At 49.2% G+C, this 24,306-nt stretch overlaps 2 long non-coding RNA genes across 3 annotated transcripts; both read right to left on the bottom strand.

Moving 5' to 3' along the window:
- Positions 1-5,213: 5,213 nt before the first annotated feature.
- Positions 5,214-13,914, bottom strand: LOC123593055. 2 transcript variants are annotated; one of them, XR_006710089.1, is made up of 5 exons: positions 12,066-13,914; positions 10,749-10,882; positions 10,249-10,487; positions 8,621-8,822; positions 5,214-6,598 (listed from the first exon to the last, which is right to left on the bottom strand). It is a non-coding gene; the product is annotated as an uncharacterized LOC123593055 (long non-coding RNA). The 2 variants fall into 2 exon arrangements; XR_006710090.1 differs by lacking the exon at positions 5,214-6,598 and having other exon boundaries at positions 6,997-8,822.
- A 5,184-nt stretch (positions 13,915-19,098) lies between these two features.
- Positions 19,099-23,162, bottom strand: LOC123593242. The gene is made up of 3 exons (XR_006710209.1): positions 23,018-23,162; positions 20,638-20,741; positions 19,099-20,282 (listed from the first exon to the last, which is right to left on the bottom strand). It is a non-coding gene; the product is annotated as an uncharacterized LOC123593242 (long non-coding RNA).
- Between the last annotated feature and the right edge of the window lie 1,144 nt (positions 23,163-24,306).

Raw genomic sequence — 24,306 nt, 5'->3', positions numbered from 1 at the left:
CTAGAAAGAGGCATTGTTTGCATGAACAACTTTAAGCATTCATGCTAAGTGTCTACTCCGGCACTGAACACACAGGCTGTCACCTTCAAAAATTGATTTGATTTGAACCCTTCCTGAATTGAATTGATCCTGCTTTTCATTCTTCCGGGGGAGGAGAAACCAATAAGGAAGAGTTACATACTTTTCTTTAGCATTGCTAGCTAGGAAATCACCTGAACTTCCTTCCCCCTGTGCTAACCCGCATCCCTCTGAATGTGCTGGTCGCGCTATGCTAGTAAATGCTTAACAACCAAGTGCATCGAAAACAATTTGTGTCGTTGTCTACTGATTTCCGTGGTGTAAATACCCACCCTGTGGATTACGAGAGCTGCAGCCCTGATTTCACGGAGTATGGACGCGGAGAGTCATATGGAGTAGTACACCACGAGGGGCTCCTGGATGGCTCCGGGATGGGTTGAGCGACTGACTTTTGATTTCTGCCTAGGTCATGATCTCACGGTTCGTGAGGTTGAGCCCCGTGTCGGGCTCTGCACTGACAGTGTGGAGCTTGCTTGGGATTCTCTCTCTCCCTCTCTCTCTGTACGTCCCCTGATTGCATGCTCTCTCTCCCTCTCAGAAATAAACAAATAAACGTGAAAAAAAATGGATTCCTTTCCATCTACTTTTTCTCCCCCCCTCCCCCACCACCCTGATGATCACAGCAACCCTGTCTTACCCTCTGCATTTTAACATGTATGTATTTCTGCACACCTGTTTGGGGAAGCTTACCTGCCTAACGGCGATTTAATGAGACCACTAGGAAAGTGTGCATTTCCGTTAAGTATAATTTGGAAAGGACCTTGATCCAGAGGCGTTTCGGTGACAAGACGTAGTGAGACCAGGATGAGAAGGGCTTTTGTGCAGTTTGCAAAATCTCCTGGGGCATGTGCTCTTTAAGCCCCAGGGATCACTTTTGTGACTTGGCCAAATTCCCATTTGCTTTTTGATTCCTTTTCACAGATGGGAACTCTCCCTTTGCCCCCGGAGACCCCTCCATCATCGCCCTCTGCCGTCTCTCTCTGCGCCAAGACTGACAGGCATGTACCACATCAAGTGGCTTCCTGATGGGCTCTGCCTCGTCAGCAGGGGCAAGCAGGAGGGGAGGGGACATGGATGCCCCCTCCCGTGCATCCCCCGGCTCCCCACGGCCCCCAGCGGCCCCAAGGAGACTTCGTAATGATTTTATGTTCCTATGTTTGCAGATCCCATGTGGTGATTTGCAGCAAACCCTTCATAACGGTGTATTTTCATGAAGAATCACAGGAGGCTTAAGAGGCTGAACTTTAGTTTAAAAGCCCTTTTGGCGGGGAGAAGGAAGCAGATAATGGTGACTTCTCTGATGATGAGGGGAAAGCAGTTAAAATCCATTGGATAAGAACCAGAGGACCATCCAACTGGGTACAGGCAGTGGTTTTTCTAAAGGGCACCCTTTAAGAAGTGGGCAGGGTGGGGCGCCTGGGTGGCTCAGTCGGTTGAGCCTCCAACTGCGGGCTCAGGTCACGATCTCATGGTTCATGAGTTTGAGCCCCGTGTCAGGCTCTGTGCTGACAGTGCAGAGCCTACTTCAGATCCTCTGTCCCTCTCTCTCCAACTTGTGCTCTCTCAAAAATAAATAAAACATTAAAAAAAAAAAGTAGGCAGGGAGTAGGCAGCATAATCAGTACCTGGGGGGCAGAAACCACAATCGGTGCTGTCCCTCTGCACGAAGGGAGAGCAACCTCTGTGTTGGGTGGGGTTTCGATTCTCCAATCTCCTCCAAGGCCATTCGGCCACAAAGTCTGAGAAGCAGAAGCATCACCTAAGGCATCTTCACAGAGCAACTCACCCCCCAGATGAGGAAACTACGCATTGCTAACACATTCTGTAGATCAGGGGACACATTCGTTGTGTCACCATTAAATGTTGTCTACATGTAAAACTGTAATTTCTTTTGTGCATTATTTAACCATTGTTTAAAGACGTCTGTGCTCTGCGAAATGTTTGTCATTCCAATATTTAATTAAATTTCATTTCATGGTTCAAAACATTCCTTGATTTGACTCGTCTTTTTGCAGAAATGATCAACCCCACTTTTGCTTTCTAACTCAGTTACAACTATGCAAATGTTTTGATTAAATGATAAACTAAACAGTTTTGCCAGAAGCAGCTATTTCCACAGGAGGCGACGCCGCTGAATTAGCCAAGCACAATGGAATGATGCCAATTTCTGGCAGATGTAGGGAATCTAACGGAAGCATCCAAATGTGACTATTATCCAGCAATCCAAAAAGAAGGAGAAAAAGAACACCCGCCCCCCCCCCCAAAAAAAATCCCAAGAACTAAGAAAAAGTTGGTAGACATGGTCACAGGAAGTCCTGGCCTATTTGTTTTATTTCGCTCATTTCCCACCTAAATGGTCTGGCACAGAGGCAGCCTCAGTTTACACATCCCCAGACTGGGCTTCCAGATTTGTTCTTTTCCCAGTGGAATTTACTTTCCTATAGAAACAGTGTTAAATTTGGCGGTTGGTATCTCAGGCCAGCCGGTAAGACATTTTGGCATCCAGGGGCACCTGGGTGGCTCAGTCAGTTGAGTGTCTGCCTCTCGATTTTGGCTCAGGTCATGATCTGATGGTTCATGGGTTTGAGGCCCGTGTGGGGCTCTGTGCTGACAGCGTGGAGCCTGCTTAGGATTCTCTCTCTCTCTCTCTCTCTCTCTTTCCCTGCCCCTCCCCTACTCGCGTGCTCTCTTTCTCTGTCTCTCTCAAAAAATAAACATTAAAACAAGTTTTTTAAAAAGAAAGAAATTTTGCAACCCATATGTAGTTAAAACACTTCGCGTTTGCAATGAAACATATAGAAAACAAAATTGCAGCAACATTGGCAGTTCAGACAGGAAAACGATAGAAACGAGGAAAATAATGAAAAATGTAAAACATCCACCATGCCGTAAGTAAATTATACCTCGAATATTTGAACATGGAAGTTATTTCCATTTTTAATGGTAAACAGTGCTAACAATTGATACAGCCCTGTATCTACTTTTGTACTCTTTTCAATTGTTTTTAAACGTTTATTTGTTATTGAAAGACAGAGAGAGACAGAGCGTGAGCAGGGGAGGGGCAGAGAGAGAGGGAGACACAGAATCTGAAATAGGCTCCAGGCTCTGAGCTGTCAGCACAGAGCCTGACGCGGGGCTCGAACTCACAGACCGCGAGATCGTGACTTGAGCCGAAGTCAGACGCTTAACCGACTGAGCCACCCAGGCGCCCCAACTTTTGTACTTTTTTCAAATTATTTTCCTTTTGATTTTGTAATTAAACATGTATGCAGACAACACAGGAAATCCTGATGACACATTCCTGTCAAAGGAATTGCATGGCAAAAAAAAAAAAAAAAAAAAAAAAAAAAAAATCGCAAAGTCAAAGGACAAATGACCAACAAGGAAATACATTTGACAAATAAGAATTAATATCCACAGCATCCAAAAACCCCTAAAAATTAATAAGAAAAACATTTTTCAATCTCAATGCGAAATAGTCAAAGGATATGAGTAGACCATCTTGAGAAGAGGAAATATTAGTGATCCATAAATATAAGTAATACCCAGAGAAAGGAAAACTCAAATAATAGTCAGATACTAATTTCATCTGATACCTGTGTTCAAAAATAAGAAAGGGACGCCTGGGTGGCTCAGTCAGTTAAGTGTCCAACTCTTGATTTCAGCTCAGGTCATGATCTCCGAACAGAGATCTTTCTGTCTCTCCCCCACTCATGCTGTCTCTGTCTCTCTCAAGATAAATAAATAAACTAAAAAAAAAAAAAAAAGAAGAGAAAACAATGTCCCCCCCCCCACCCACCCAGTGCTGGCATGGATTAGGGGAGAGAGCTTCCCCACTTTGTTCATGGGAACAGGAATGACTACAACCATTTCGGGAGGCCATCTGGCAGGACCCTACTGAAACTCTACGGTATCGATACCCATTTTAATATCAGTATCCATGAAAGTATTAAAATACACCTACCCTTTGGCTGAGCAGTCTCCCTTCCCGGAAACCATACTATAAAAGGAGGCTGTCTCTGGCCACACTTTTTGCCAACAAAGACGTAGGATAAAAGGCAATTTGCAGAGAAATGTATTCAGTACGAGTCCAGTTTTGTAAAGCATACAACGGTTTTGTAAAACATCACCTCGAATATGTAAGAACATGGTGAAAAGTGTGGCCGTTGGCCTGGGGGGGGAGGGGTGGGAGCTTAACTCGAAGAACCCAAGCCTCAATGACGCTGATTATGACCATTTTATTGTGCACAAAGATCACTTTGTGATTGAATTCTTCTAAGGAGCTGATTAGTGTGGATGTGAACGGTGTGCAGGTTACAGGGCCTGGAGGCTTCACGGTCACCCCCAAAGGGGCACATGTGGACAGATGTGCAGGGAGACCACTGACTGCCTGTTTGCAGGAGGGCCGTGGGGTGTGGGCTGGCACCACCTCCCTGGCTAGGAGACCTGTTGTCCTACATCCAGGTCCCTGTTCCTGTCCCTCTTCTCCCAGAGTCCCCTGGGAGTCATCCCTGCTGGGTCCTTTCCAGGGTTTAAGGCTCTGCAAAGGCCACGAGAGGCTCCAGGGGACCCTCCCTCCAGGGGCTGCGGGCACACCAGGTAGGGAGCCGATGCCTCCGAGTCTCTCCTCATCACCTCCTGTCCTGTTTCCCCGACCCGCTCATGACCGCTCTACTGGGATCTGCTGTCGTATCCAGGGCTGGGCCCAGCCCCAACAGGATGAAGACGGAGTCTGGGCACCAAAGTCCTCACCCTACTCAAAATCCGAAAGCCTGGAAGCTGCGGGGGAGGGCCCACATTCCTCCATCACGGGCGGGCAGGAAGCAGCAGGGACGGGGCACAGTAAACACAGTCGTTGCAGTGAAGACAGGAGGACTTTGCTTCTTTTTTGTCTGTTTATTATTTTTGCATTTTTATTTACGTTTTCTTTATTTTTATCTCATTGCAACGCCAGTACAGGTAACCTACATTGTGATATTAGTTTCCGGTGTACTGACCGTGATGGAACACTTTCTTTTCTTTTCTTTTTTTAACATTTATTTGTTATTAAGAGACAGAGCGTCAACAGGGGAGGGGCGGAGAGAGAGCGAGACACAGAATCGGAAGCGGGCTCCAGGCTCTGAGCTGTCAGCACAGAGCTCCGTGCGGGGCTCGAACTCACGGACCTCGAGATCATGAGCTGAGCCGAGGTCCGACACTCAACGGCCTGAGCCACCCAGGCGCCCCTGATGGAACACTTTCATATGTGGCCCCGTGCTCATCTCACGCGCTCTCCTTAATCCCCAACATGCATTTCCCCTCCCACCCCCCCCCCCACCTCAGTGTGTTCTCTGCAGTGAAGAGTCTGTTTCTTGGTTCGTTCCTCTCTTCTTTCTGCCCCCTGCCCCCCACCTGCTTCGCTCATTTGTAAGGAGCCAGCTTCCTGCTCTCTTTCTCATTCCCCCTTGGCAGGTGGAGCCCCGGCCGCCCGCATGGCTCCGCTGAACGCAGGAGGGACGCCTGGGTGGCAGTCATTGGAAGCACGATATTCTGGGGTGACATTGGCGACCGAAATTAATTCCCCAGCCTGGGCACTTAAAACTCATGATGCATATCTAAACGAGAGACTCCTGCAGCCTCTGACCTTGAAGTGAAAACCCCAGAACAGCTAGAATGACTCACCCTTCAGAGTCTCCAGCCTGGAAGCAAGCAGTGAGAGGCCTTTGAAAGACCCTGAAAGTGTCTTTAAATAAAAATGTCTCCTTCTCTGTGTGTCAGCCGTGTGGCTCATCAGCCACTTTTCCTGGAGCTGTGGGGCTGCGGACAGCGGTCCCCCCTGACCAGCCACCTCCAACACGCTCCGTGAAGGGCTCGCAAGGAAGGACCCCAGGCTGAATGAGTGACAAGCGGGACTCTCCTTCTAAAGGCAGGTCACACCCTCTGGAACGAGACCGTACCACTGAGTTCGAGTTCGGCCACAACCGTGATGCTCTGGGCCTCGGTTTTGTCGACTGAAAATGGGCCCAGTCAGCACGCTTCCGTGAGTCACCTCCTGCGAAGCACTCAGCCCCAAAGCGTTCCAGGAGCCATTCTTGTTTCTTCACCGGGAGCGTACTCTGCCCGCTCATTCGCGGCCACAGGTACCGGATGTGTGTGGCTAGGACGCCCCTGTCATTGCAGGATGTTCCGTGGACAGCATCGTGCTCAAGCTAGGCAGCCGGACAGGGCAGGCAGGGAGGTGACCCCCGCGTCGTGGTTTCAGGATGTGGCGGTCTGGGGGGAAGGCGGTCAAGGTGATGACCGTGGAGGAGGTGGCTTACACCGAGATATTCTATGGATATGCTTTTGTCCTTCTGCAAACGCGTGATACCACAAACGTGTCCGCCTTTGGATACAACTTGTGTTCAGCTGGCATGACTCACAAGCCCTACAATCTTCTTCCTCCTCCTCCTCTTCCTCTTCGGTGTTGCCTCTGTCTTAGGTCATCAGTAGCCTTATGCCCTCTGCCACCGAGCCTCTTTCTGTGGCTCTGATGATCTGCCTGCACTAATGCGTAACACAATCGGATGAATGGTGTTCCTAAGTGTAAAATCAACAGGTTCTTTTACGTTAAAAAAATTATACAAATTCTTGAACCTATGTGGGTGTTGTTTCCAGGCACTTTTCTCAATAAAGAACTAATGAGATGAATGGAAATTGATAGAAAGTAAGTAATCGATGGAATAAATACTGGTTTTACTATAACCCAAGTTCCTTTATTAAGAACAAGAAAAAAAGCTGTAGAATAACGTTCAAAAGTAAAATATTAATAAATGAATGCATGATATTTGGTTGGATCCCAGATTTAGAAAAATACAAGAACAAAAAGCAACAGCAGCAAACCCCAGCCCCGAAGGACATTATCAGCACAAATAGAAAAATGTGACTACGGACCATCTATTTAGGTAATGGCATTATTTCAGGGTTAACTTTCCTGAGTGTGGCAATTAACTGATTTTTTTTTTAGGAGACAGATGCTAAAGTATTCGGTGGTGAGGTGTCATGATGTCTGCAATTAACTCTCAGATTGTCCATCAGAAAAAGTACTTATGTGAGCGTATGTGTGAGAGTGCATGTGTGTGTGTGTGTGTAATTTTTGCCTGTGGACATAGGCATGTGTGTGTCACATGCCGATGGATCTGGAACAAGCACGGAAAAACATTAACAATTGGCTAATCTAGGTGAAGGATACGTAGACATTCATCCGATTATTTTTGCAACTTTTCTGTAGGTTGGATATTTCATAATAAAAGGCTGAAGAGAGGCTAAGGCATTTTTTAAATGGCGTGGTAAGAGTATATTTCCATTTAAAAAAGGCCACGTCTCTAACCTTTCAAAATCAACTGGTGGGTAAACATCACCTTTGTATATTTGAATTCCTTTGTTTCCAGTGGAATATTTTCTCCTTCTTTTCAAAATATGGGTCCCAGTTTACTAAACTGGATATATTTTGTGCTTGGATTTAAAGTGTACCATCCCCTAGTGCTTTTGTATAAACTTATTTGCGAATGAAATCTTAACTTTGGGGATAAAACCTCGGCATGTCCGACTCAGACCCTTGGGCATCTCAAGGACAAATTCCGGTAAGTTCTGTCATCCCCTTCTGAGGAGCCAATGTGCTCCCACAGCCCAGGAGGACTTCCAATATTGTACACACATGCTGAGGGGCACCCAGTGGCGACACGTTTTGGCCTCATAGACAACACTGGGCCACGGGGACTGTGGAGAAGGATCTCTGGTCCTGGTACAAACACAGGTTAAGAAGACTTCTCCCTTCCACGTGCGTCGCTTAGGATTCTTTGCCACATGTGATGGAAACCTTGATCAAAACTGGAGTAAGCAAGGACAGGAAAGGAATGGCTCCATTGCTGCAAAGGAGGAGGGGAACAGGCAGGTCCCATTGCTCACAGCACAAGGACTCCCTGGGGTTCTGCCTCCCCTGGAGATCCGTTCCCAGGTCCTTGGCCAAGCGTACCAATATGGCGGCCCAGGCTCTGGGGATCCATGGAGGAGCCTGAAGAGCCGTTTCCCAGGGGTTCTGGGAGAGGCCGCCCTGGGTCTCAGGGCGTCACGTGCCCACCTCTGATCCATGAGGGAGGGGGCCGTTGAATAAAAAACACAGCCGTGAAAATGCCCTGAGCAGATGAAACCACTTTGGTCATACAAACAAAGCTTGATTTAGATTATTTTGCAAGACTGACTGGACCTGGGTCAGTCCTTTGCTTGCGCCTCTGGAAGTCACAAGCGAAACTTGAACTGTTTCCCAAGGTTGGTATGAGGTAACCACTCACCAATTCCCTATGACTTAAGAAAATTCTAGCGTTAGGACCAAACCCTGGAAAAACACACAGCCACTGCCTTCTCACCATATGAGCTGCTTCTTAAGAATCCACCCCCGAGCCTCGCGCTACCTTCCGGTTTGAGTGCTTCCGGTTTGCAAACTTCCTTTTTGGTGTGTGCACGATAAAGTTTTACTAATTGCTACCACGGTGATTCACTGGTTTTACTTCTGTTATTTCTGAACCTTTGACAAAGTGAACGCTCTCGCTCCCGGATGCTGTGTTCGCTGGAGGAAACGAACGCACACAGTCACCCACTCCACCATCCAGTGTGCTGAGGTCAGGACCCGGCGGTCCCCAAGTGTCGGCCAGCAGAAGTGGGGTGCATGACGTTGGAGTCCCGTGCCTCCCCAGAAATCATCCAGATGACTTAATGGAGCATACGACCTGGGATAGAGAAGGAAGGGGGTTCAAGGAGGCAAAAGAAACATCTTACTGTCCTTTCTCATCTGAAACATTGTCAATCTGCAACAATCCAGATGCCCTCTGGGTGGATAGAGGACCCTCTTTGTTGAAGAGCCCCATCTGGCTTCAAGTTGGAACAGGAGATCTTCTGTTGGAACCTCTTTCAGTGTGGACACATTGCAATAGAAATTCACTAACATTTCTGGTGTCCCACCCTGATCCCTACCTCCTGTGTCCTCCAGGAGCTCCTGATGGATGCTGTCTGGCTGGAACAATAGGTTTCTGGCATGGAAAAGTCTAAGCAGGGGCCCAGGGACGACTGCCCTCAACTCTGTCAACTGCATTCCCTGAGAGAGCCCAGCAGTATGCTGGCTGCACTTGGGATGCAGGGAAGGGGGCTTGGGGGGTGTCCAAGGTCAGTTTCTCCCAAGTCCACCCTGAGACTAGGGTCTGAGTCCAAGGAATGTACTAGGCGCTGTTCCCAGCAAGCCCTGATAAGGAGCGCCAGTAAGACAGAAGAGAAGCAAGCCAACGTGGGGTGTTTTACTGAAGTTATTGCCATGGACAGTGCTGAATCAAGCCCGTTGGTCTTGAGATGGGTGGAAAGTGGACAACACACCTTAGCCTTGTCCCACCCGCAGGTCAAAGAGTCCAGGACCTTAATTTGCCAACTTCTGTGGGTTCATGAGTTCAAGGTTATGCCTGGGCTCTTCAACTCCCTGCTACTTTGCATCAATCCTATGTGGGGGTCAGGCCCATAGGGTCCTCAGATGGACTGGTGTGGATGCTTCTGTAAGAACCCACCAGGGCACATGGCTTCGGTGACTGCCCGGGAGTAGGGAGGGCTGACTCGGCTGCAGGAGATGTCTTGTTAGGTGCTTGTCGGAAATAGTCTAACGGTCGCCCCACGAAGGGCTCATGCCCCAGGGCTGCCTTTCAGGTCCCCTGAGGGGGCGGGAACACCTGCTCTCACAGGCTCAGATGTCACGTAATTCACAAGAAGCCAAATGAGATTAGAAACTGTAGGAGAGGGCAGGACGCAGGGCTACCGAGTACTGTAGCCACCTGGCCGTCTCAGCGGGGACATGGCGACCCTGCCCAGCGTTGGTCCCGAAGAGGTTCAGCCCACACGTGGCGGAGAGATCGAACGGCCAAGCTGAGTGAAATCTTGAACATGTTCGCTTTCCTGCTCGACGGGGTTGCTGAGGTAGCAGCCACAAGAGGAAAGAGGTGCTAAAGGCGATACGTTCTTATACAATCGGGGCACCAAACCCAGTCTGGTAAAAGAACTTGGGGCCAAGAAGAAGGAGGTCTGGGTGTCTCTCTATTTACCGTCAAAGTACACAGAGCAGAATACTAGAGCCCTCTAGACAGACAACTGAGTTTAAAGCTCACCTCTTGTACTCACCATGGATCTTTGGGGAAAGGATATTCGTCTTCTCTGAGCTTCTATTTTCTCATGTGAAAACTCAGGATGGCACAGCTTATCTTGCAGATTTGTCCTGGGGGTTACACGGGATGGCGCGAGGCACTCACGTTACGGGGACTCGGTCGCGGAGGTATCGGCTGGCTCGGCCCTGCTGTCACTAGACGGGCGCCTCGTCACAGGTTTTATAACCGCGCTACATGTCAATGACCCTGTTATTTCTGTAAGAAGGCCAGGGGAGAGGAAGAACAAAGAGGAAAAAATAGACACTCACGAGGGAAGAAACTTAAATCCCCCAGGGAGACAGTCGACTCTGGGCAAGCTATTAATTCAGGAAAGCTCTCAACGTATGTGGAGTGTGTCCATTTTCTTGGCGTGAATTCAATTTGGTGTCCTCTCTAGTGGAATGCTAAGTGGACGGGGTGGGAGAGGCATAGAAAGGCCAAGAAAAAGCTTTTATGGATGAACCCCTTCCCACTTACCCAGAAAGACCTGAGGAATCGTCGGGGCCTGAATCAACAAGCCAGCTCAGCAGCTCTCCACGTGAACATCTTTGGCTGCGGCCACAAAAATCTTGACTTTGTGCTCAAAATAGAGCACTGATTCAGAAGGCTTCCTGATAAGAGACCAAAACGAAACAGTAAATTGTACTGTCACAAAAGACAAGGGAGGGTTTTAAAGCTCTATTTTGGGGGCCCCTTCTCTCTTCCCTCTGCAGGCTGAAGTCATTATCTGCAGTGTGGGCCTGTGGGCTCCCAGCCCGCGTTCCGGCGGTTCTGGGGGGGGACAGGAGCTTACTCACGTGGTGGGAAAGACTGATTGCTTGGTGTGCTTGTTGTTCATGAGGGCTCAGTGGCTGAAGACCTTTATTGTTGTTGCCATGTAAGACCTTTAGTCATTAGGCAAGCTGCGGGCTCTGGAATAATCTATTTCGGGACACTTGATACAGAATGGAGTTATGTGACAGCCCCACTGTCATGCCCAGAAATTGGAATTTGGAGGCGAAAGCCATGAGCCGGTAGTAAGTTTCCTTGAAAACTAGCCTTTGTTGATATGACACAAAGGCTTCGCCTTTGCGAACAGCACAGTAGAGAAATCTGCCTCTTGTCACATATCCCTGCGGGTCTGTTTCTGTCACAGTGGGATGGAGCTGACTGTCCTGCAGCCTTAGAATGTCCCCAGAGACAAGATCCCCAGTCCACCTTCCCAACGGGGTGCTTGTCAAATACAGCCATGCCGATGTGGCGCCCGGGTGGCTCGGTCAGTTAAGCATCTGACTTCGGCTCAGGCCATGATCTCAAGGTTCACGAGTTCGGGCCCCTTGTCGGGCTCTGGGCTGACAGCGCAGAGCCCGGAACCTGCTTGGGTTTCTGTGTCTCCCTGTCTCTCTCTGCCCCTCCCCTGCTCTCGCTCTGTCTCTCTGGCTCAATAATAAAATAAACATTAAATTTTTTTTTAATACAGCTATGCCCACATAATCAGGCCATTTCGTGTTCCCAGCACATTTTTAGAACTTTTTCATCTTGACGTCATTTCACATGTGCAGAAATTTGCAAGAGAAGTAAAAATGCCCCCCCCCCAAATGCCCTCCACCCAGATCCCCTGGATGTTAGCATTTCACCACACCTGCCGTACTGTGTGCTGTAGACGCAGAGCATTTCTCCTGGGCCATTTGAAACAGACGTGTAGCTACCGTCCCCTCTATTCTGAAATGTCCCCGTGTGTCCTGCCTGGAGGCATTCTTTTACACAAGTACACACACACGCGATGACAAAACCAGAAACTTGACACGGACGTACTAATTTCACAGAATATCCAGGCCTTCTTCAAATGTCACCAGTTGTCCCAGCAATGTCCTTTAGAGGAAAGGACAAAGGAATCCTGGTCCAGGATCACACACTGCATCTAGTTGCTGGTTCTCTTCGGGCCCCTTTCATCCGGAACAGCCCCGCAGGTTGTCACGAGATCAGTATGTTTAAGGAATACAAGCCGGTTACTTTGGAAAATGCCTCTCCCTTTGGACCGAAGGAATGAATTACCCAGAATGTCGTCTTCCGGCAACGATCAGAGTAACGATGGCTTCGGATCGTCCTCGGCGGACGCCAGAACGTGCAGATGACGGTTCGACAGACTTAGCACGTTCACGCTGGCCGCGAGCACCGCCCCAAGAGCCAGCGCTCCTGGGTTACAAGGGGAGGAAGACCAACGTCAGGGCGGGGAAGCCTGGCCCGCCCGCCTGAACTAGGCCACGGGACGGAATCGGGGACGCCCTGACTTCAGGCACCTGCTGAGGCGACGGGCTGAGAAAACAGGGCGCTTGACCGGTCGGGTTCCCGCCCGGAATGCAGAACCCGGTTGCGTTCGTGACCACCCAGGTGAGCGCAGCAGAGCGTGAGCCCGGCGAGAGGCCACGTAGGGCTGCGGGCCCTTCCCGGATGAGAGGCGCTCTCGCCCTGCGGCCCCACTCACCCCGTGAGCTGGGCGGAACCCACCGGAGCTCCAGGCTCAAGAGGGGCCTTCCCTGGCTCCCTCTGTCCGCACGGGGCCCCCTTCCTCTAAACTCAGGAGGAACTCGCCGGCCCACCTATTTCCCAACAATCCTCGGCTTGGACTCCTTGTTTCATATCCTCCTTTTCCCACGGCGTCCTGGAGACCATGAAACGCTTACGGTTTAATTAGCACCGTCAGGGCCAGCGTCATCCTTGACCCTGACTCAGCTTCCCCCGTGGAGCTGCGCGCCTCCCCCCCAACATCCTTCCTTCTGTTTTCTCTCCTCTGTGTTAAGAAAGAGCGTGCTCTGTTGGCTGAGTGTTAAGTGTTTCTCCCGAGCGAGCCATTGCTCAGGTACTGACTGCTCGCTCCCTCCTCACCGGCAGCTCCGACCCCTGGCTCAGCCTGGTGGGGATGCTTGGGGTCATGGTGGGGGGGGGGCTCATTTCACAGAGCAGGGGGCGCTACTGGGCTCAGGGGAGGGCGGATGACGGTCCCAGCCCTCCTGGAATATACTCGGGGAGGGGAGCAAGCTGGAGGTTAGCAGGCAGAGGGAGGTGAAAAGTTACTTGGGGCGTGGGCATGCAGGGTGCCATGGAGCCCCCCACGGAGACGCCCTGGGGGCAGCTGGCTGTTTGCACCTAGAGCTCAGAAGGGAGACCGGGCGGGGGGCAGAGGGTGAGGGAGAGCGCTGCTGGTGGACGTCACACGGGAACAGGTGCAGGATGAGAAGAGCCCTCCCAGGAAGACGAGGTCCTGCAGAAACTGTCCCTGTAAGGACGCCCGACACCTCATTCCCTTTCTGTGTTGTTTTCCACGGGGCTTTCCAGCCATGACCAAAGGGACATGGGGCTTGAGTTGAGCTGAGAGCTCGTAACGTGACCTCCTGAGCTCAGCTACGACGTTCGAGAGCCCCAACTTGGTTTTGACAGCTCCTTCCCCTGCGTCTGGTTGACGGCTGCTCCTTACTCACGTTCAGAGAATCCGGGACGGACGTTGTGGTCACGTGGAGTCTGGGAGACGGAAATAGGGCTCTCCGGCTCCCTCACCTGCTCCTCTCCGTTCCCCGTCGTCGCCAGGCCCACGTCTGGTCCACCCGCCACGCACCAGCCACAAAAAAATACGCAGACACAGGCCGTCAGTGCCTCATGTCAGAGGTCTGAGGGCGGGCACGGTCCCCCCCCCCCCCGCCCCCGGTCTTCTTCTTTGTCGTTTATGCAACCTCCCCCCCCCCCCCCCACCCCTTACTAGTCCCCGTTAGCCAACGGGCCGTTGTAGGGTGGTCCGGCAGGAATATAAACATCCAGAGAATTTTCTGCAACAACAAGAAGAGATAATATGTCTGAAGCCAGCAGGCTAGTTGTGTTTAGGAAAATCACCATGGGATTTAAGATGAGGCCTTGATGTAATGCAATTGGTGGTTTATGAAAATTCCTTCAGACGAACCTCGGCCTTATAAACACGACCACATTCCTTGCTGGTGAATAACAAGCAGGGCCCAGTGGGATCATTTTTAAGTGTTCCATTTCAGCCTTTCACTTTCTACCTCTTATGGGGGGAGGGGGGCCGGGGGGGGGTGAAGGGGACTTCACAGCCACTGCTTTCTGTGGATGCCGTTTAAGGCTAGAAGTAATAAAAGGGAAAATCCAGAAATAATTTGGGAAATTAGTCATCTGTCTTCAAACTGTGCTCAGTTACAGGGTGGTGTTCCATGTAATGTCCTTATGGATCTGAAAAAAAAAAAAAAAAAGTGGGAGTCTGGAAAGGTTAATAATCACTTGTGTAAGGGTCAGAAAGGTCCAGATTCATGTCCAGAAACAAGACCGGGGGTGGGGGGGGCGGGGAGAAAGTTCCCATTTGTGCAACTGTCAGAATAATTCCCATGATGGAAAATTATGTTCTGGGAACTGGGAAAACATCTTGACTTTCTGTACGGTTACTAGTTTTATGATGCTAAATGCCAATAATTATGCTCTACTAGATGATGTTTAACGTGGCTTATTTAAAAACAGGAATACACAATCTATTAAAAGCATTTCCCAGAGCACACCTACACAAACATTGCTAATATCCACTAATAAGTGCCTATCTGATTTTTTCAACGTGTCTAAAGGAGAATTAAAACGGGAAAAAAGTAGTCTCCAAATGTTTCTTATTTCTTTGCCAACTACTATCATGATCAGTTTAAGACAGTGATTTTTCTCTTTGATGTTCTGTTAGAAGGTACCTCTTTTTTTTTTTTAATTTTTTTTTTTTACGTTTATTAATTTTTGAGACAGAGAGAGACACAGCACGAACAGGGGAGGGTCAGAGAGAGAGGGAGACACAGAATCCGAAACAGGCTCCAGGCTCTGAGCTGTCAGCACAGAGCCCGATGCGGGGCTCGAACCCACGGACCGCGAGATCATGACCTGAGCCGAAGTCGGACACGTAACCGACTGAGCCACCCAGGTGCCCCGGTACCTCTTTTTTTAAAAAAGTTTTTAATCTTTATTTTTGAGAAGGGCGGGGGGCAGAGAGAGAGGGAGACACAGAATCCGAAGCAGGCTCCAGGCTCCGAGCTGTCAGCCCAGAGCCCGATGTGGGGCTCGAACCTATGAACCGTGAGATCATGACCTGAGCCGAAGTTGGACGCTTAACCGACTAAGCCACCCGGGCGCCCCTAGAATGTACCTCTCAAAATAATAGGGGCTCTGGGAGGATGGGATGGGAGACCTGCCTCAGAAAAGAAAAGACGAAAAGTCTTTGGAGTCCTAGGGAATCGGCATGGTCAGCCCTGGAGAAACCTCGGGCTTAGTTAACAGGCCACGTCAGATTTTCCTGCAAACCTCCCGGCCTCTGACGCCGTGTTCCTCAGGCAGTCAAATAGCATTTGGCATCGATGGAAAGTTCTTTTTGTCTGAGGACAGGAGCTCAGAGAGAGTCGTGCAGTTGGACCGAAGGGGCTCCTGAGATTTTAAAGACTAACAATGTGCCGTAGGGAGCGGCTGCTGCACAGACAGGCAGGCCCCCGGGCTGCAGAAACACATCTGTGTGGGCAGGGTGCTCCTGGTCACAAGGTAGGGAACACTCAAAAGCAGTTTAAACCAGTTGAAGAAGCTCATGCTTGTGCGTGCTCATAAATCAGCAAGGCTCGGGGCGCCTGGGTGGCTCAGTCGGTTAAGCGTCTGACTTCGGCTCAGGTCACGATCTCTCGGTCCGTGAGTTCAAGCCCCGTGTCGGGCTCTGAGCTGATGGCTCAGAGCCTGGAACCTGCTTCCGATTCTGTGTCTCCCTCTCTTTCTGCCCCTCCCCCGTTCATGCTCTGTCTCTCTCTGTCTCAAAAAAAAAAAAAAAAGTAAAAAAAAAAAACATCACCAAGGCTCTGGTTAAAACGCAGACACCCGCCCAACAGGTCTGAGTGGGTCCCAGATCCCAAATTTCTAAAGAGTTCCAGACGGTGTGGACACCTGCCAGCCTACGGGCCACCCTTGGAGTAGCGACAGGTTACAATCCAAAATCCCAATTGTCTTGTACCCCGAGAGGTCTGGAGACTGGACGTTCCCGGGGTGGTTTCCAGGCTTCGTGCCGAGCCCAGACCCACCTCACCCCCCCCTCCCGCCACCCTCCGTGGGGGTTTCTCCCTTCTCCGTGGCAAGTGTCACGTCCACACACAGCACCTGTATTGTTGTCAGAGACCAGTTTTCCCTTCTTCTGCCTCCAGCTGCCTTCCCCGTGGCCACGATCGCATTACACCCACGTCCTACCTTCAAGAGAGGCTGGAAAAGCGTCTCCTCGGCATGGGCACCTGTACGTGGAAGGCAGCCTCTGGCAGCAGAGCAGTGGGCATAGGAGGGGTCGCAGTTGGGTCCCAGACTCGCAAGAAGGGAAATCAAAGTCACGTAAAGCATATTCGAGGGGTTTTCTAAATTCTCAAGTTGGGCAACATACAGTGGTAGTTTTGGCTTCAGGAGTAGAACCCGGGGATCTGTCACTTATGTGTGACACCCGTGCTCATCCCAACAAGTGCCCTCCTTAGTGCCCGTCCCCCATGTACCCCGCCCCCACCAACCCTCAGTTTATTCTCTGCACTTCAGAGTCTCTTATGGTTTGGCTCCCTCTCTGTTTTTATCTTATTTTTGAGGTTAAAAAAAATTTTTTTTTCTTAACCTTTATTCATTTTTGAGAGACAGAGACAGAGCGTGAGCGGGGGAGGGGCAGAGAGAGAGGGAGACACGGAATCCGAAGCAGGCTCCAGGCCCCGAGCTGTCAGCCCAGAGCCCGACGCGGGACTTGAACTCACAAACCGTGAGATCGTGACCTGAGCCGAAGTCGGACGCTTAACTGACTGAGCCACCCAGGCGCCCCCCTTTTTTTTTCAGATTTTTAAGAACAGGTGTGCTTTTACCTAGGCAACTGTATTATATATAATGTTACCTAGCAGTTGGAGATGGGCTGCTAACATATTCTCTCTGATAATCACCAGCGTGTGGTTGAATCTCTTGAGATGTGCCACTCTTCTCTGCACCAAGAAATGATGCTACCCTCCTCTCTAAACGCGATTAGAGTAAGTCGATTTTCTACTAAATTATCTAGCTAACATTTTACTTGAAAGAGGGGGCACGTGTGGGGGAATGTGCCACTCTTGAAATATTGGACTGGCAAAGGCAACCTGGCAAAGTGACAGCAAATATTCCAACTCCTCACAATAATAGTAGGGTTTTCCTATGGGATATCCTATATATATCCTATCCTATATTTAGGACAGTTAGGTCAGATTCCATGAAAACTCAAGTTCGTCCTGTGTTACTAACTGTTACATAAAGAGGACGAAGACCGTTAATTAACATTAAAATAATTCCACAATTTTGGCACAGGTCTAACCTGTGAACAAAGACATAAAGCAGGAAGAATTTGGTGCCGCAAGAAAATGGAGTTAATTTTTCTATAACAGCAAATGTGAATTTCTTTCTTGCGGTTTCACCTCTCACTTGGTTAGGTCTTCATAGAAGAACTTTCGATCTGTGATCTCATTTTCCCCTTATTAAAAAAAGAATCTTATTTTTGCTTCTTTCTACAAAATTATTAACCACATTTCCCGGCTACAGAAGCTAATCTCCTTTGCCTAAAGTCAGTTAACCAGGAAGGAGAGATCCCAAAGTCTCCCGTCCTGGAACCTAAGTTATTTACAGCCAACCACCAAGGACTCCTAACTAATGATAACATCTTTCTCTCTATTTAAAATTTCTCTCTGTTAGAGGATTTGCAGATCCTCCACACAATAATTTTCTACAGCCAGATCTATGCTGTGGCGTTTTTTAAAAGAAATTTTTTTAATGTCTATTTATTTTTGAGAGAGAGACAGAGAGCGAGCAGGGGAAGGACAGAGAGAGAGAGGGAGACACCGACTCCGAAGCAGGCTCCAGGCTCTGAGCCATCAGCACAGAGCCCGATGCAGGGCTCGAAACCACAAACCACGAGATCGTGACCTGAGCCGAAGTCGGACGCTCAACCGACTGAGCCACCCAGGCGCCCCGAGGCTGTGGCACATTTGACAGTATGTTGTATTAGTAACAAATATTCTCCATATGCCAGTATGTAAGAGTAAATAGCATCTACTTTTTACATGGGAAAAGCAGTATGATTTGGAGATATGTATCATGAAACGGAGTCCATTTGAAAAGAATTTTATCAAGCTCATCGCACCCAAGAAAGAATAGCTAGAAGCAGATTCTGTTCGGAGAGCAGGTGACATTTCCTGGGAAAAAATTGCATCATCACCTCTAATTCTGCTCTCTAGAGATAACCATTATCAACATTTGCTATGTACATCCTTCTGGTTTTTTCCTATGCATGATTTTGTATATATGGCCATTTCTCTTTCCATAAAAATGGTGTTAAACTGTATATACTGCTTTGTACCCTGTATATGTCATGTAGAGGTACACCGTTAACATTTTCCATGTCAATAAATATTCTTCTGTGGCTTAAAAAAAATCTTATTTTTTCTTACGGTAGACTTGCGTAAGTATACCTGTCAGGAGCAAACAGCAGCCAGAGTGGCTCTAAAATATTATTTCCTAAAGAAAAAGAATTACATGATGATATTTTTGTAGTTGAAGGCATGGTGTCCTTTAAGGTATTACTTTGGGGGACCGCGTATTATTCAAACGGTACTGAAATCGCTGGAAATAGGTTGAGTTTCTCTTTGGCGAGTCCATTGATACCGTTCTGTGGCCAACGTCTAGAACTGCAATCACGAAACCAAGATGATTTCATTTTGTTTGCAAATGCTTTGCAAAATAAAATTATATTTGTCCTAACTTTTGAAAGCGTCTACGAAATAAAATGACAGAGCATGTGTTAGTTTTCCGGCGTTATTGAAGCAGCAGCCATAAATAAAAGTGTATGTTCTAGAAATGCAATGCGCTGATTTGATGGTGCCCCTTCTTCCAACCTCTGACCATCCTCCGACCTCTTTTCCCACTGAACCCTTTGGAGCCACGTTTTCTCAGGCATCCTCTGCTTCCAGGACCACCTGGTCAACGTGCACGTGTGGGCCTCCTGCCCCTCCTTCTAGGCTTCTGCTTTGACCTCAGGGATGGGGCTCAGGAGCCCATGGGCCACTTCTTCCTCCATCTAGCCAAAGAAAAGCTCAGGGCACCCGGCATCTCTTGAAGATGCAAAACCAGCATGGCAGCCGTGCCCTCTTCCAGGATGCACCAAAGCGGTCCCAGGATGAGTGGAGTAAAACCTTGGATGCCAGGGAAGCTGCCACGGCCCTAGAGAAAACTGGACCAGACCCCTTTGGATCTGCACACCCAGGGGTCTGCCCGCACAGACCCCCACGTCTGTGACTTCAGAGAACTGCTTTCTGGATAAGGAGGTGAAACTCATCAAGAAGACGGGCGCCACCTGACTCACCTCCACGGGCTGGTGGCCCCCAGGCTGGGCTGGCGGAGTATCTCTTGGAAAGGCTCAGCCTTGAGCATATGTAGGAGCCTCTGATCCTTGAAGTCCCCTCTGGCATCCCCCTGGTGTCAAGGCTCCTTGACACCTCTCCCTGTAGCCACTGGCAGCTTTTTAACCACCCCGGAGTCCTCTCCCAAGCTGTGGACCAAATGAAACAATAAAGCTTTTTCCAGTAAAAACAAAACAAAACAAAACAAAACAAAAAGACAAAAACCCGCATATAAGTGGATCCGTGCAGTTCAAACCCATGTTGGTCAAAGGTCAACCGTTCTTATTTCCAATTGGACCACTTGCCTTTTGGTGGAAAAATTAAGGCAGAGTCTCAAAATTCACTTGTAACACAATTAAGCTCTGAGACCCTGATCATGATGGGAGGTTTGGCATAGAGAATAACGGCTTTCATAGGTGATGTCTCCATCATAACTGCAGGCTGAGATATCCCGAGGATTCCAAGAGAGGCCCACGGGATTGCCGATGGGGGATGCCATTTCCACGAGCACGTTGTCGGCACTTTCCATCAAAGCATGATTCTTCAGGCTAAAAAACCAGTAAATAATGTCCTAATGAAAGTTCTCCTAAAGACAGGAAGAGATCGTGAAGGTGAAGCTTCTAACTGTACGAAATTATACCTAATCGTCTGCTGAGGGCTTCAGAAAATTCACGCCTAAGCTTTCTGTTTACTATTTTTAACTGTACATTACCTGAAATACATTTCATTAACTGGTCTCTTCTCTTCTAGCTGATCGCGTTAAGTAGCCCGGGTGCAGGTGTTTAATGGCTGGTTCAGACCATTTGGCTGTTTACCAGGAGCACTTAACGTCTGAGTGAGTCTTTTCAAGGCTCTCCTGCACTCTCTTCCCCCGTGAGCACCAACGCCCCCCAGTTAATCCCCCCCGGCGCTCGGAAGCAGCCATCCACCATGTCGCTCACCTGTTTCCCTCTTTCGAGCCCAATTACCAGCTCTCCACGAAGACTCAAAGGGCCCTCGTATAGTGACAGCACTTCAGCCTCGGGGAGAAATGACAGCCGACCTCCTAATAGAACCAGAAGAGAAAAACCGCACCGAGCAAATTGCAAGGACTTTCTCACAGTATCACCTGGGCTTCTGAGCACCTGCTCCGGGGCGGGCACAATCCCAGCTCAATAGCCACGCCCCCGACAAGCCACGTGTCCGCTGTCCACTGCTGTCCACTGCCGTATCCGGTGACTTAATGATCAACAGCCACTGAGTGGTTCTTGCTCCTGCAGTCTGGGCAGGGCTGGCTGGGGACAGCTTTTCCCTCCTCTGCATTACATGGTGGGGGGACAGCTTGAGTGGGGGCCGGAAGACCCGCTTCCAAGATGGCCTGTGGGTGCCGGCTGTCGGCTGAGAGTTCTGCCATGGCTGTCTGTCCACCTCAGCCCTCCTCTGGTGGCCTCCCCTGTGGCTGTAGGGTGGGCTTCTCGCAGCACGGTGGTCTTGGGGTATACGACTACGGACTTCCCTCAGAGCCCCACGTGAAGCTGCCGGGATTTTTTAAGCCTTAGGCTTGGCAAAGCATCACTACCCTCTCTTGGTTAAGGTGAATCACAAGGGCACCAGATTCCCCAGGGGGAAGCTACATAATGGTATATATACCAGGAGGTGTGCTGGTTTCAGACTACCACACCATCTGAATCACCAAGAAAAGGTGATTCGGGCCCACAGGCTACCGGAAAAGGCAGGTTTATGTGTATTATAATTGGATATTTTTTCAACCAAAATACATTAAAATTTTCTTTAATGTTTATTTAGTTTTGAGAGAGATATATGGAGTGTGAGCAGAGGAGGGGCAGAGAGAGAGGGAGACACAGAATCGGAAGCAGGCTCCAGGCTCCGAGCCGTCAGCACAGAGCCCCACGGCGGGGGCTCGAACTCACGAACCGTGAGATCATGACCTGAGCCGAAGTCAGACGCTCAACCAGCTGAGCCACCCAGGCACCCCCCAAATGCTTACATTATTAAATAGAATTTACTGTTTCGGGGGCCACATTTTCAGGACCTTTGTGGCTGAATGGAATAACTCCGCTCTTACTGACTCTGGACACGAGACATCGCTGTATGCTTCACCCTATGTGTACAGTTTGAGATTTGTACCTTTTGGTTGATTGGCAAATGAGCCCAAGTTTCAGTGGAGAGGACCCCCGGCTTGGCCCACCCAGTATCAGGGCCAGGCACGGCCTCGGTGGACAGCAGAGAAGGCTAGTGGGCCAACTACCGGAAGGAAGGAGGCCCCACCACTTACTTCATGTGCCAAGCTCGATAATGCAGGTGTTGCTGGGAAAGACCAATCGGACCAAACTGAGGGTTGCAAGGCAATAAAAGAGGAAGGTGGGGCACCTGGGCGGCTCAGTCGGTTAAGCGTCTGACTTCAGCTCAGGTCCTGATCCCACCGTTCGTGAGTTCGAGCCCCACATCGGGCTCTGTGCTGACAGCTCGGAGCCTGGGGCCCGCTTCGGATTCTGTGCCTCCCTCTCTCTCTGCCCCTCCCCTGCTCACATTCTGTCTCTCTCTCTCGAAAATAAACATTTAAAAAAAATTTTTTTTAAATAAAAGAAGGAGACAAAGTGGGCAGCCGAGTAGAAGCAGCTGACTGTTGTTCTGCAGGATGAAAGAAAAAAGAAAGCTATGGATCTTCTTGTCAATTCGAAAGAGCTACACTACTTTTCCTTGAAGGAAGGGTTTGAGCTTCACGCAAGAAGGCTGATAAGAATTCTTGTGTAAGGGCGCTGAAGCTGTATGTTGAAGGAAAGGCCTGGGCGTTTTATTGCCCTGTGTCCCCAAAGGGGATGCCCCCCACCCCTCATTGAATGACACACTAAGGAGTCAGACGGTGGTGTATTTCACCTGTGAGTATCTTGGGCCTCCGAGAGAATTTGTGCTTTCCAAAATTTTCGGCCCTTTTTTCCTAGGATGCTCAGTGGACATTACATTATGGGCGCCATATTTTTGCCTCCTCCAGTTCCACTAATTCCATGGGCCAAACTGGCAAACATAGTTGGGCGAAGATTTCGTACTGTTTCCAGGTTTGAAGCCCTGACCAAGTGGATAGACTTCTACTGTATATATGTTAAAATGTTAGGGTAGCCAGGACAGTTCCCTCGCTTACAGGGAGACTGGGCCAGAGGAGGAGAATGTTTGAAATAGGGACCATCACCGGGAAGTCCACGCGAGGGGAGCACCTCCAGGGGTCGGCCTAGGAGGGATGAATATAAAGAAACAAATCACGGAAGAAGCTTGGGAGTGAATTAATTTTGGGGGGTGTGGGATGTGGGGAGACAGAATCGCTACCTTAGGCATCCTTCTCTGTAGGGCTGGATCCTTTTGCTCGCCTTCTCCTGATGTAGCCATGAGTCTCTTGTGGATGAGGACCAGTAGGCAGAGAAGCTTCTGGAAGGACTGGCTCTGCTAAGGACCGGCTAAACCTTGACTGATACGTCCTTCAAAAATACAAACGACATCTTAGAGATGATTTACCTTCAGCAGAACTGCATTACAAGAAGCACTAAAGAAATTCTCCAACCTGAGGAGAAATGTCACGACAACAATCCAAAAATGATTTCCTCCAGAAAATAGAGCAGAGGAAACACTCTGGGAAGAGGGAATGACTTCATTTTATGAGGTCAAATAACCTTGATACAAAACTAAACAAAGGCATTGCAAGAAAATTACCGACATCAACATCCCTCATGAGCACAGACATAAAAATCCTTCACAAGAACATCAGCACACCAGACCCGGACGTTTATAAACAGGATGACACATTTTGACTATGTAGGGTTATCTCAGAAACTTAAGGGTGGTTTAATGTCTTTTTTGTTTGTTTAAATCAATCTGTGTATTTTACCACATTAATAGGAAAAAAGCAAAAAACAATATAATCAATCTCAGTAGCTGCAGAGAAAGCATTTAGCAACATTCAACAGTCATTCGTGGTGAAAACTCTTCGCAAACAGGGAATCTGTCGAAGTGGAGTTGTAGGAGGGAAACCAAACCTATACCATAGCAGATGTAACGTTTCTGGAATGCGCGATTTACCTAAGCGTGAAGCAGGGTGGGGGGAGGCCTGACAGAGTCCCAGAGCCTGTGACCCCGGGACATCTGAGTTTCCCAGCAATCTTGAGGCAGACCATGGCTTTCACGTATAAGCTCACAGGCCCACAACCCTCCGGAGGGATTTCCAGCCTGTTCCCAGAACATGCTCGGCTAATGTTTGTAGAACTCATGGCAGTTCAGTGTGAGGAGGATGGCTATGATTAGAAACCGGAACCTTTGAGGTCGAGGTAGCAGAGTGATTTAACCCAGGCAAGAGTTGAGGAGTGGCCTCATAAGGCTTTTCACCGTGGGAGAGGAGCCCAAAGGGGACACTCTGAAGACGAATGGGCTGAAAGTGCACAAGGGGTTGGGTAGTACTTCTCCAAACGGTAAGTGTCTCCTGAAACCCTGGTTCGAGAGCCACATGCCCCGTCCCACTGGGCACATCCGCATTTTGAGGTGAGCCAATGGCTCCTGTTGGATGGTTGTTACCAGCTAAGTCTGAGAAGCATCAATGTGAAGATATGCCAAAAAATACTTACGGC

This window comes from Leopardus geoffroyi, chromosome D4, assembly GCF_018350155.1.
Source record: "Leopardus geoffroyi isolate Oge1 chromosome D4, O.geoffroyi_Oge1_pat1.0, whole genome shotgun sequence".
NCBI classification, from domain to species: Eukaryota; Metazoa; Chordata; class Mammalia; order Carnivora; family Felidae; genus Leopardus; species Leopardus geoffroyi.
The sequence above is the reverse complement of the archived record's forward strand: the minus strand, read 5'-3'. Positions and strand labels throughout refer to the sequence as shown.